Source organism: Vidua macroura, chromosome 5, assembly GCF_024509145.1.
Source record: "Vidua macroura isolate BioBank_ID:100142 chromosome 5, ASM2450914v1, whole genome shotgun sequence".
Taxonomy (NCBI): domain Eukaryota; kingdom Metazoa; phylum Chordata; class Aves; order Passeriformes; family Viduidae; genus Vidua; species Vidua macroura.
The window spans coordinates 29,657,917-29,670,809 of record NC_071575.1 but is presented as its reverse complement, the minus strand read 5'-3'; the positions used below and the strand labels follow the sequence as shown (position 1 = coordinate 29,670,809).

At 39.8% G+C, this 12,893-nt stretch overlaps 1 protein-coding gene across 6 annotated transcripts in view; it reads right to left on the bottom strand.

Moving 5' to 3' along the window:
- RASSF8 (Ras association domain family member 8) overlaps positions 1-12,893 on the bottom strand; it is a 99,586-nt gene that overhangs the window by 68,165 nt on the left and 18,528 nt on the right. The window lies entirely within an intron of this gene.

Here is a 12,893-nt window from a genome sequence, read left to right as displayed (position 1 = left end):
CTGCACCTGGAAAACACCGGGGAATTACACAGAAACCAGGAGCTTTCTCTTCTTGTCAGCAAGACCTCTTCATTTTTTTTCAACACAGGAGGCACTGAGGTGTCACACTCACTGACAGGAGGAATGCTTTCCTCTGCTTCCTTCAGCAGCCCTGGAAGCAGGATGGTTCCAACAAGCTGTTGATCAGAGGATTCCCTCCCAAAACACTGCCCTGGCTACACTGCTGTGGTTCCACACACTCAGGCTTACTTCACAAGGTAATTATTCAAGAGAACAACAGAGAAAGTCATGGCAAGAATTTGCTTTGTTGTTGAAAACTTCTTTTTCACTGACAGTCAACCCTTTGATTTAAAGAGAGCAGCTCCCTCACTTGACATTCCTCTCTTACCTGCACAATTTCACACTTGACTACTAATTCTTCAAACACAACAAACTCTTGCCATACCTACCTATGACTAAGTATTTTGCACTGGTTCTCAGAAAAGCATGTATGAGAAAGCATATTTAAAGAAAACGAGCAAGAGACTGAGTAATAGTCAAGCAGCATTTAGCAGAAATCAGGATTAGGCCTGGGCATTCACATACCCACTGACCTGCTTGGGTTGGAGGTTAGCTCTTGTTATTAATCCTAGTGGTTAGAACTACAGGAAGGCATTTTAAAGGAACAATTCAAGTTAAAATGTTTATTTCATTATCGTGCACATCTCTGAAAAAGTACAGTTGGGCAAGTCATCCAGGTATTTAGGCAACATAGAAGGGGTAGCACACAAAAATAGAAGTATAATGATGTGGCATTTGTTTTCATTTCATCCCCTGAGGATATTTGACAGTAACTGAAAAAAGTAATGGAATAAGATTCTGGTTTATTTCCATTTGTCTAGTTAAAATCATGGAGAACTAATGAAAAACAAACCCAAATCTCCCTTTCCAGAGGAGCTGTGGCTGCCCCATCCCTGGAAGTCTCCAAGGCCAGGCTGGATGGGGCTCTGAGAAACCTGGTATAGTGGAAGCTGCCCCTGCCTATGGCAGGGGGATTGGAACAGGATGGGCTTTAAAGTCCCTTCCAACCCAAGCTATTGAAAGAGTTTATGATTCCTTTAGCACTGAGCAGGTGTTCCTGCCAGCAGAATGACTGCACTGGTGGCAATGCAGTGGCTCACCATGCAGCCTGCATCTGCAGTGCAGCCAGAACCCAACAGGCCCTCCAGCTCGCTCACAGTCGATACCACGATTCTTGAGTAAACAACGCTCCACTTTCTAGGCACTGCCAGACAATTTCCATTTCCACATCATATCAATTTATAGACAATTCTTGAGAGCCTGTTCTATTTTTGAAAATAATGAAAGATTGCTGCTGTCTTTGCAAGTACAAGCCCTTCTTTTCTGCTTCTCTGGGTTGTTTACACAGCATCCCTTTGTGTGATGATTTAGCTGGATTTTGTATAAGCAACGAGGTAGGTTAGTTTCCAGAGCCCACATCAGGAGCATAAAATAATTAAGATATCAGGATTAAACAGTTACTGTTTGTAAATTCAAATTGGTTCAGTTTAGGAATAACCCAAGCCAGCAAAAAGATCCAGTGTCAAGTCAGTTTCATCTGTAACATCAGCAGAACATTCAACATCACTCTGCACTTCCAAATAACCCTTTCAATACAAGACAGTTCTCACCCAAACCAGTGATTTTCCAGAGGGTCTAAAGGTTAACTTCAATTACCCTTTTCTTGGCAAGGAGTCATAAGCCACTGCTAATAACCCTGATTCCAGGCTTCTTAGAACTGCACAGGACAAAGCAAAGCATTTAAGACAGTGCTCTCAAGCAGCAGCAAAATCTGGCAGGTGACAGAGAAATCCAGCCCTTGTTCCAAAGGCCTGCAGTGCTCTCTTTTGTGACTGCCACCTTGCAGGCAGTGCACTGCTGCAGCTTTCCATCTGATTCCACAAACTCATCTTTTCCCCGTTTCCAAAGCACACAGCTCCACTGACACTTGAAAGCAGAATTCTGAACTGTACCATTCTCCCTGCCTGCTCCATTTCTGTCTGGCCCACGTGGCACCCCTCAATTCTGAGTGAACTGGGTCAGCAATCAAATCCATTTTTGTAAGAACCAGAAGCTCACAAAGAGTCCAGCAATAACCATGAGCCAATGAAACTACACTGCTGAGAGGATAAAAGGAGCCAGTGAATTCCTCCCTAGCCATGCCAGTGCTCATCCACAGGGAAAGGACATCACCAAGACAAACCATTTTCACTCGTGAGAGCCATCAAAAGCTCACCTCTTGGTTCTGCCTTTGTACGCAAGGCAAAGTGCTCAAGGGCCAAAGAGATATATTATCATCAACACATTAAGAGATCTTTATTTGAGATGATGTCTTGAAAACAACTTCATTAATGTATGTGAAATGTGGAAGAACAGACAACATGTAGTTTTCTTGTTTATGTTGAAACACCCTCAAAGTAATTCAACTTCAGTATAAGAACAATGCAGTAAGTTTGTTAAACAAGAATTTCTTTCAGGTAACTTGTGTCTGTAAATAGCTTCCATCTAATGAACTTCAAATGTCTTTAACTGAAAGCACACAGTGGCTAATAAGAGGTAAAATACTGAAGTGTGCAGCTGTTATACATTTCATGGCTGTAAAAAACCATCACAGATGGCACCTGCAGAGAGAAAGCCAGGTCTGAAAGCTTGCATATTTCCAGCTTCCTCCATAAGCATTTGTCCTTGGGGAAGATGAGTACCCTCCATCAGTCCTTCATGCAATGTCCCTGTCCTGTGCCATCGTGTTCCCCGCCCAGAGTGTGTGAGGAAATATTATCAGGATTATAATACACCATTTCTTAGTTACTAACCAAAGAAATACACACCTTACAGCAGCTACTGCTATTATATAATCACAGATCTCTTTTAATGTGGAGCTTTGGCATCTCTTGACTACATAATGAAGTGAGAGATTGAACTTACGCTTTCTTTCCTTACAATTACCTGTAGTCAATGGAAGACAAACATGGAGCTGATTTTTGCTGGATTTACTGCACTCTGTCCAAGGAAATTTAATCAACCCTCTGTGCAACAAATTCCAAGTACTCTTGAACCTTGCACAGGTGCAAGTGTAAAGCAAATGTGAGAGAGAGAAAATGTAATTTCTCTATTGCAATCCACTGCCTCCTTCCCAAACAGCAGGAAGTAAAGCCACAGCATTTGTCTCTCTTGGGACTTTAACTTAGGAGAAACTCTGCAGAAAGTGATCGAGGCACAGCAGTTTCAGAACCAAATACAATCTCTAGCTGGACACTTACTAGTAGTTAATTAGCACCTGGGAGAGACAAGGGCCAACTCATCATCAGCTACCAGGAAATGCAATTGATGCCATTAAAGTCTTGGAAATTTATTTATTTGATAGTGTAAAGGTAAATAAGTTCTTGCTTCATCTACTACAAAACTTAATCTTTGTCATTGGCAACACAACTAAACACTTCAAAGGTCACTAATAATCAAGAAGAAAGCAACACTTTACTGCCCAGTTCTACTGTTTAGCTTATTGCAAATACTGGTGCTGTCATCACTGTTAAATCCACCTCATCACATCTCAAACCAATGGAGTTGCTAAATGTAAATAATTACATTTAGTGTAAACATTAAAACCAAGTTTTCTTATACAAACATGACCCCTAACAGTCAGTACTTGAATTCTCTGAAAAAGGTGTATTTTTGGGGGTGACATGCAAGGTATGGGATGGGAGACAAGGAAAAGCTACTTTAATAGATGACTGCTTAAGTCTACTAGCTCAAATGAAAAAAGGAAAGCAACCCCAAAAAGGTTTTTAACAACAAAGAAGATAATGGGCTGGTTAAAAAATACCTTGTATAGCAAAGTGAAAATAAATGTATAAAGCTTAGTGGCATCCCTGCCTGTGGCAAGGGGTTTAGACCAAGATGATCTTTAAGCTCCCTTCCAACCTAAACCAGTCTGTGATTCTAGATAACCAGACTCTCCAAGCACTGGAACAGTGAAATGAGAGAAAAATCTTCATATATAAAAGCTTTTTCTTCTCAAGATCTTCAAAGCAGGGAATCCTTTCTTTTTTAAATTTTCCTGACTAATAAAGTCCTCACATTAACCCCCAGTGTCAGACCAAGGCAGAAGTCAACACTTTTATTCAAAGATCCTTCCTTAGAGTTTAACAACCACTTACTCATTTACTTTTTCGTTTGCTTGGTTTTGGTAGGGGATTGTCAGACTCGTTACCTAAAATTAAGTGTTCAACATAAACCACACAAAATGGAAAGATTTCTTCAGAGTTCAAAACCAGGACTGAGATCCTGCTGCCATTAGCAGAAAAAACAGGAAAATAATCAAGATAGAGAAAAACAGCAATAAAGCCCATTGTGCCTGTTAAGCTGTTTTCAGACTTCTGTGGAACTGTCTCTCTCCTGTTTTAGAGCAGTGGCCAGCAAACCCCCCCAAATTCCCTTTGAAAAGGGCCCATGCACTATAACAACATGTGGGAGGTCCAACTGCAGTTCAAAGCTGGAGAGCTGCAAACACACAGGACCAACATGTTGTAAAGATGTACTGATAACCTTTCAGAGTCCTGCTCAGTCAAGGGAGACCTGAAGCCAAGTGGCCAAAAAATAGGCTGTCCTGGTCTGCTGATAAACAGCACTAAGTCTGGCTCTTCTGATGATTTTGCCAATTTTCATGTGTTTTTATCAAAGCTCTTCTTTCATCTAGACACCATTTTATAAATTCTCCTCTTCCTCAAACATAGTTGTTTGCAAAACTGCAAACATTTTGTTAAAGGCATTACAAATTTAATTCACAGTATCACAGAGTGGCCTGGAATGGAAAGGACCCTAAAGATCACCCCATCCCAGGCCCCTGCCATGGGCAGGGACACATGCCACTATCCCAGCTTGCTCAGAGCCCCATCCAACCTGGCTTTGGACACTGCCAGGGATGGGGCAGCCACAGCTTCTCTGGGCAACCTGTGCCAGGGCCTCAGCACCCTCACAGGGAAGAATTTCTTCCTCATATCCAATCTAAGCCTGCTCTCTGTCAGTGTGAAGCCATTCCCCCTTGACCTGTCACTGCAGGCTCTTGTCAAGAGTCTCTCTCCATTTTTCCTCTGGACTCCCTTCAGGCACTGCAAGGCCACACTGAGGTCACCTCAAAGCCTTGTCTTGTCCAGGCTGAACAATCCCAGTTCCTTCAGCCTTTCCTCCCAGCAGAGCTGCTCCATCCCTCTGATCCCCTTGGTGCCTCTCCTCTGCACTCTCTCCAGCAGCTCCCTGTCCTTCCTGTGCTGGGATTTGGACATGATTTTAGTTAACACTGACTCAGATCCCATCCAAATTACACCAATTCTGATGAGTTCTCACACTTTCAATTTCCAGAATTTCAATGAAAACCGAGAAACAGCTAATTAAAGCCTTAGTTAGGATAGCTTCTTCCCTGGGGGCAAATGGAATCCACCTACACACAAAACTTACAAACCAGTCAATAGCAAAGTGTAAATGTTGCCTGAAACTAACACTCACAATCAATTAAACAGCTTTTGAAACTGCAAATGTAACAAAGAGGCTGAATAGAATGTTTTAACCTTCTTTGTAAGTGACAAAGACTAACAATGTTAAAAGGCTTTTGGAGGCTAAGAGATGCACAGCTTGTTTCTATCAAAAGTCTAATGCCAACTCAATTTAAAAACACTCTCTTGCTACTACATGCAAACAGCAGGTGGGTACACAACACCACCAGAGAGCTGAGACACAGAAACAAACCAAACTGAGAGCACAAGACTTGCATAGTGACCAAACTCCATCACAAACCTGCAGGACAGCGCTTATTTAAGGAAAACATCTGGTTTTCTCCTTTATGTTTCATGCCACTTAGTGAAAGGTTCAGAAGATACCAAGTGATGAAACCACCTGAACAAAAAGCTCACATCTTGGGAGTACTTATCCCATGACAGGATAGCTGTGAGCTGAACAAGAAAATCCTCACTAAGTTTTCTGTATTTACTCAAGACATATACAGACCAGGAATTTGCCTGGCTCATTCATCCCTTTGCTAATTCCTACAAGGACACAAGACAATTCCACCTCCAAAGAAACCAGCACAAACCAGTAATTACCTCAATGATGCCCTTAAGCAGGCAAATACTGCCTTATGGAAATGCAATACAGGCATCTAAAATTCCACTGGGCAGAAACAAATATCATCAGAAGGTCTGCATTTGTATTCCTTCTATTGTGTGCTTTCTTGTTGCACAATCAAGTGCAATCTGCACAGCTTACTCTTTAAGTTAATGCTTTGTGGAAAAAAACCCACAACACTCAGTTATTAATAATAATCCTAAAATATTATGTTAAGAACACACCAACTCAGTTGACTTGGCATAGTTATGCATTAAAGCTATCAAAAGCTTTAAAGGACGTTTACATAGTTTCTGAGATTAGCCAAACACTTAAGTGAAAATCCCACTTTATGGTGAGAAAATGGGCCATCTCTCAGTACATAACTGACATCTTAATTTTTTGAGTTAAAAGCCACATTCAAACATTTTTATTAGACACTGCTGCTCATAATCACTGGACAATATCTGAGTTCAGGCAATCTCTTCAGCTGGAAGAGACATCTATAGCAATGAAAATTTTATTCAGCTTCATAAAAAAGTATCAACCTACAGCACTCTTTGTAACAATAAACTAGTTGTACACAATATTAAATTCAGCTGCAGTGACTGAGAATCCTGTTTGCTGACAGAAGCTCAAAAAATAATTCATTTTTCACCTTATGGATTACAGCTAAACCATTCTATACTGTAGACTAGTTCTCTACCACAGCACCAACTCCCTGTATTGACACTTCTCTTCTGTATTTCCAATATCAGAGTTTCCAACTGAAACTACTGCTTAGGTAACTTCTGGAGTTCTATAAACAAAACAACGCTCTACAAATTGGTTATGAGGGCTTTATCTTGGCTTGCCACGTGGATGCTCTTTGCTAAAGAAAACAGAGTAATGGGGTAACAGAGCCAGGCAGAAACACTTCTAACTTGTCACCAGAAAGATCTATTTTGCTCCCAAAATCTACCAGTTTTGGGTTAGTACTACTTTCCTTTGCCAAATTTCTTTCAGGAACACTGTAGCTCCTTGTTGTTTGTGTTAGTCCAGATTTGCGAGGCACCAAGGAAAAGAAGAGATGTAGAGGCCAGGTAAGCAGTTTTAAAATAATTCTGCATGTACATGATTATCACAGGAAAGTTAGTAATTCTAGCAAAAGGACTACAACAATGTGGTTGGCAAAGCATTCAATCAGATTTTAGGTTTTTTCAAACATCCACCAGAGGCATTCAGAAACAAGGGAAAAAACCAACACAAAACAAAGCAACACAAGCTTTCCATCGCTGCGCTACACAGGAATCAAACTCAGTGACTCACTGCTTATCTCAGTCTCCTATCAGCACTTTCAGGAGCACGCCTTCCCTGACCACAAGTAACAGCTTACTAGAACTGATAGGAAAATCTAATCGCTGACCGACACAAAAAAAAAAAAGGGAGGAAAAAAAAAAAAAAACCAACCAAACAAATCCAAACACAGCCACACCATGAACCAAACCTTAAAAAGATTTGACAGAGCATGAGGAGATTGTGCTGCTTAAGGAATTAAGATCTCCACACCCCACTGTGCTGGTGGTAGAAATTCTGTTCTTCAGACATTTATTCACCAGGAATAATGGGAGAGCCACTAGTGGCCAAAGCAGGAGTTCAGCAGGACTAAAAAAGCATTATACAACCTGGAACAACTTTGCAAGTGATGGAGAGAGGCTTTGGAAATCCAGATGTTCATCAAAACAGCCCAGGAGTGCCACATTCCCAGGCACTGGATGCACTGATGCTCATGGTACCTTCTCTGCAGAAGGCAAGAGCAGAGTGAAACACTACTTTTTTGTTTCAGAAGATGAATGAAAGTTTAATTAGCCCAGATCTTCAGAGGATGGAGCTAAATTTTTTAAAGCCATGTCCAACAGTGATGAGGATTAGGAGTAACAAGTGTTATCTATATTTGATGTGTAGCAGAGGAACAAAATTATCAAACTCTACCAACATTAATGCAACCAGACACTCTTGGTGTTCATTTTTCTCAGTTACATTTTAGAAAGGACTTTTTTTTTTTAACTGATGAAAATAGAAATCTTATTTATCTACTATTTATTCCAGTCATTTTTGTCCTTCTTGCCCTTGAGATTCATTTGATGTAGAAAAGCACATACTTTGCATAGGACCTAATATCCCACATGAGAACAATTACTAGATTTTACTAAAAGAGACCTGGCATCACCATGAAATTATTTCTTTGCTACACAAAGTGTTTTTAAGATGGATATAAGATAGGACAAAAACATTGGTTCAGTCACGTCCAAAAGAACTCATTATAATAAAAAAAGAGTGCATACAGGTAAGACATTTCACCAAGCTATCATATTCACAATAAAAAAATCCACCATATAACACAAACCCCATATTATTTATGTTTCATTCTTGGAAACACAATTTAAAAAAAAATTTAAATCAGTTTTTAGAGTGAAGCCAACAAAGCTGCAATGTTAACATCCCAATATGCTGTTATGCAATTCTTAATAAATAAGTTTTGGAAACACATTAAAATCAGAATCAGCATTTTCTTGACAGTTTGCCATTAACAGACAAATAATTATTTAATTTCTGCCAGTGTAGCAATCTGGTAGCAATCCAACTTAAAAGTTATTCCATTTCAAGCTTGTTTCCTACCCAACATTAGGTGAAATTGTACTGCATTCCTTGACTAATGCAGTACAGGCAAGACTCCTGTCACTTGACTGTAGGAGTGCCTCATACATTGGCTATTATTGCATAGCTGAAACAAAAATATAATTTAAATGTAATAATATTTAACATTGCAGCACCTTGTGTCCTAGGAAAGCCCTTGCCCACAGCAGCAGCTTTGCCATAGATGAAGTCTGAGGTGTAGATGGGAGCCCCACAGGGAAACTTGAAGGGTAAAACACATCCAGACCATGACTTCCTCACACAAATAATTGCTTTCATTGCACCATTTCAAACTGGAAGTTCATTCATCAAAACAAACCTGTGCATTTTGAAAATAAACCTCTCCTGTGCATTTTTTGTATCCAAAAAGAAGCAAAAATTAGACTAAATGGAGAGTTCATTTGCGTAAGTATAAAGCAGAACAGGTGGTGCTCTGAAGTCACAGCAATAATGCACAGCTACAGAATGCCTCACCCAAAACCAACCTGAAAACCTGAAAAGCATGAGTGGAGTGCCTGTGGTACACTACATCAAGTAATTACAGTGGTTTGGGTTGGAAGGGACCCCAAAAATCATCTTTTTCCAACCCATTCCACTATCCCAGGTTGCTCCAAGCCCTGTACAACCTGGCCTTGGACACTTCCGGGGATGGGACAGCCACAGCTTCTATGGGCACCCTCAAGACCTCCCCACCCTCACAGGGAACAATTTCTTCCTAAAATCTGTTCACCATCATTCAGACTATTTTAGATGTTATTGCTGTAGGAAGGGGAAGATCAAATCTTTCATCTCTATTTGCAGCAGGAAGAAACCACGTGCAATCCAGTTCAGTGTTACAACAGGTGCATATCCAAGGACAGAACCAGCACAGCTGCACAATGTGAAAACAGATACCAGGCACACCAAAAGGCAAGTTACAATGCAGTTACAGAAGGGAAAATCCCGTTTTTACACACCATATGAAGGAAAACAACAGACTAAGCAATGACTTGACACCACTGTTAAGCTCTAAGAAGGTTTCACATTAAAATCAAAGTAGGACACAATATCCCAAATAGCTGTTTAGACTCCGAAAGGAATTACCATTTGGAGCATAGAGGCTGATTCTGTTCAGCCAGCCACATTAATTAAATACATACTGCCTAAAATAAATCTTGAACTATGCACAGTGTACACTGTCATAAAGGGGTGCTGGTGCATCAGTTTAAGACATATGCCCATAAACCAACCATAATTACTATTCTAAGGACCTCAGAATTGACTTCTTATGCATATTAGTTGAAAGGCCAAAAGCTATTTTTATGGCATGATTTATGGTCTACATAAACCCTAGAAATACAAGATTTAGAGCTAAGTCACAAGGGAAAACCAGTTTTTTAACTCAAGGTGTTGTTGTCATCAGCAAGGGGAGCTCTTCATCTCCTCCAAGTCAAGAGTTAGAAGTCACCATCTTCTTCTGGAAGCAAATCTAACTGCAGATCTGTCCCCACCAACATCCCCCTGGGTTTGAGACCCATGAGAGATGTGGTTTTGTCTGCTTTTGCTCACAACATGGTACATGAAACCCTTACACAAAGTAAAATCAGTTAAACTCAAGTACAAGCCCATACCTGTTTTATAGAGAGAATGGCCAAATGTCTGTGACCCAGAGCATCCTGACTGCTTCCCTTTTCACTCAGCTGTGTCACAACACAAGACTATGACATGCTGTCTTTTTTCCATCCTTAAAGCCATGATTCTGGGAAAAACATGTATATTCTAAGTACTAATGAGGTTATTTTTTAATGCCATTAAAAGCCACTTGACCAGGACTGAGTGTGTGCTAGATAATGGATCAGAACACTCCTTACAGTAATTCAATTACAACATAACTCCTTGAGCTTTCTAAAAATAAGGAGTATAATGGAAGGAGAGTGACTACTGGTGAGCAAACTGCATCCAAGAATGACGTGAATGAGAATCTCAGCTCTAAGATTCTGGGTAGGACAAGGAGCTCCTTGCAGCCATCAACAACAGACTACTACCATCAGAAAACAGACTGTGTTATTTATTTGTTTATATGTGATTATTTTTATGTCTATTATCCACACATATTACATGAAGGTGGACAAGAGTTCAGCCTTTCTGTATTTCTGAAGTTGTTTACCTGCATCTTGGCTTTCTACATACACTGAACAGAGCCTAGGTAACAAAATCCCTGGGAAACAATCTGTTATACTCTCACTGCATTAAACAGCATGGACCCATGAGAACAACATAACTCCCACTTGTGAAAAGGATGAAATCTCACAGGGTTTTGAGCTAGTCAATAATGACATACTTCCTTCACACAAGGCTTTCATGCACTAATATTCTTTTCCATTATTACTGATTCTTTAATTTTTTTTTTTAGTCTGTGACCTATGTAAGTGGTGAGAAGTCAATTATAGGAGAACTGAGCACCAGGCATGAAACAAGCAGCTGAATTAATTGCCCAGCTGGGCACACATATATCCTATGTTGATCCTTTTAATAACACCCATGACACAGGCAGAGAAACTGTACTGAAGCTTCATTCAGGTTTTCATATTTCTCCATTTAAATTAATGTACAAGATCAGAAACACCAGCACAACAAAACAATTTGTGCTTGTTACATAAAGCACCTCCTCAAGTAACATTTCAAAGAAGATTAGAAGCTCTATTGGATTACTCCATGTTCCTGCATTTAGCTGCAGGTAGTTTGGGAATGTTCTCCCTAAGTAAAGGTTTATTACCTTGCACATGTACCTTTTTAGAACTTTTCTTTACTTTTTAGACTTACTGATTGCTGGAACAGAGAACAGAAGCCATTGCCAAATTATCATTATGGCAACACCTTTCAAGCATAAGGCAAATTTTCTAATACAAACAGATAAGATATCTTGGTTTTACAGGTAGCATTAGAATTATTTATGTTAATGTCTGTCTATTTCTCTCATAACCCTGTATCTGTGCTGTAAGAAAAAAAAATCCAAGTCTCTTTCTCCCAGCTCCTGGTTTATACTGGCAAATTCCAGCCATCACAGCAGGGAAGAGTTGCCCAGATTTTCAAAAAAAACTGGAACCTTCTACCTGAAGACAGACAAAGCTATCAGAGCAGTGATGCTATGTGTTCCTCCCCTTAAACAAGCCTGCCATACTACACCTAAAAAAGCACCTGGAATTAAGGAAATCCAGGCAGGAAGATGGATCTCCAGCAGACTCCAGCTTATGACAGAAGAGTATGTGCAAATGAAATGATCCTTTCTTTTCACTCTTGATACTACTCATCTTTCTGACCTCATGATCTTTAGAGGAAAAATACACTAATGATCAAACTAATACTTTTGCCAGATAATAGAAACCTTAAAATGCACAAAATTACATCTAAATTCTTAATTGTAAACAATTTTTTTCATTAAGTGTTTGGAAGACATCTTTTCCAAGATCTCAGGCACTGCTTCAGAACCACCTTACTCATTTTTCAAAATCAAAATGGCACTTTGCTGTAACTTATTTACAAAGCTGAAAGCTTAGGGCTTTTTTTTTAAATTTTGTTTTAAAAGTAGCCCTATTTACCTACCAAAAATATTATCTTCTTTCAAACTGCCTTATTACTGCATAAATGAATTGAGAGGAGCTCTCTCCTTCAATGTTTTTGTTCAAACACATCCAGGACAGCCAGTTGTGCTCACGGAATACAGCACCTATGGGGAAGGTCACCTGCCCTGACTAACAGCAGAATATTTAAGGACTTAAGAGAAGAGAATTTGAAGTTTAATGCACCTGTTGAAAGTTGGCATCAGTGTTTCTGGTGAAGCTACATGCAGGATTGACACCCAAACATACAGAGTTAACAGCCCACAAAGGCTACACTACTTTTACACTACTATTCTACACCAAGAAAAAAGCAAAATAATTTCAGGTTACAAGTCTCTAACATAACACTGCTTCAATATATTGTTACTGTGGCAAGTTCTTGCACATTAAAGTTACAAAACACAGAATGCCAATCCATAAAGAATCCCTGCTTTCAAAACAGCGGTTGCAGTGATTATAATGCTCCCAAAGCAGCTCTAAGTG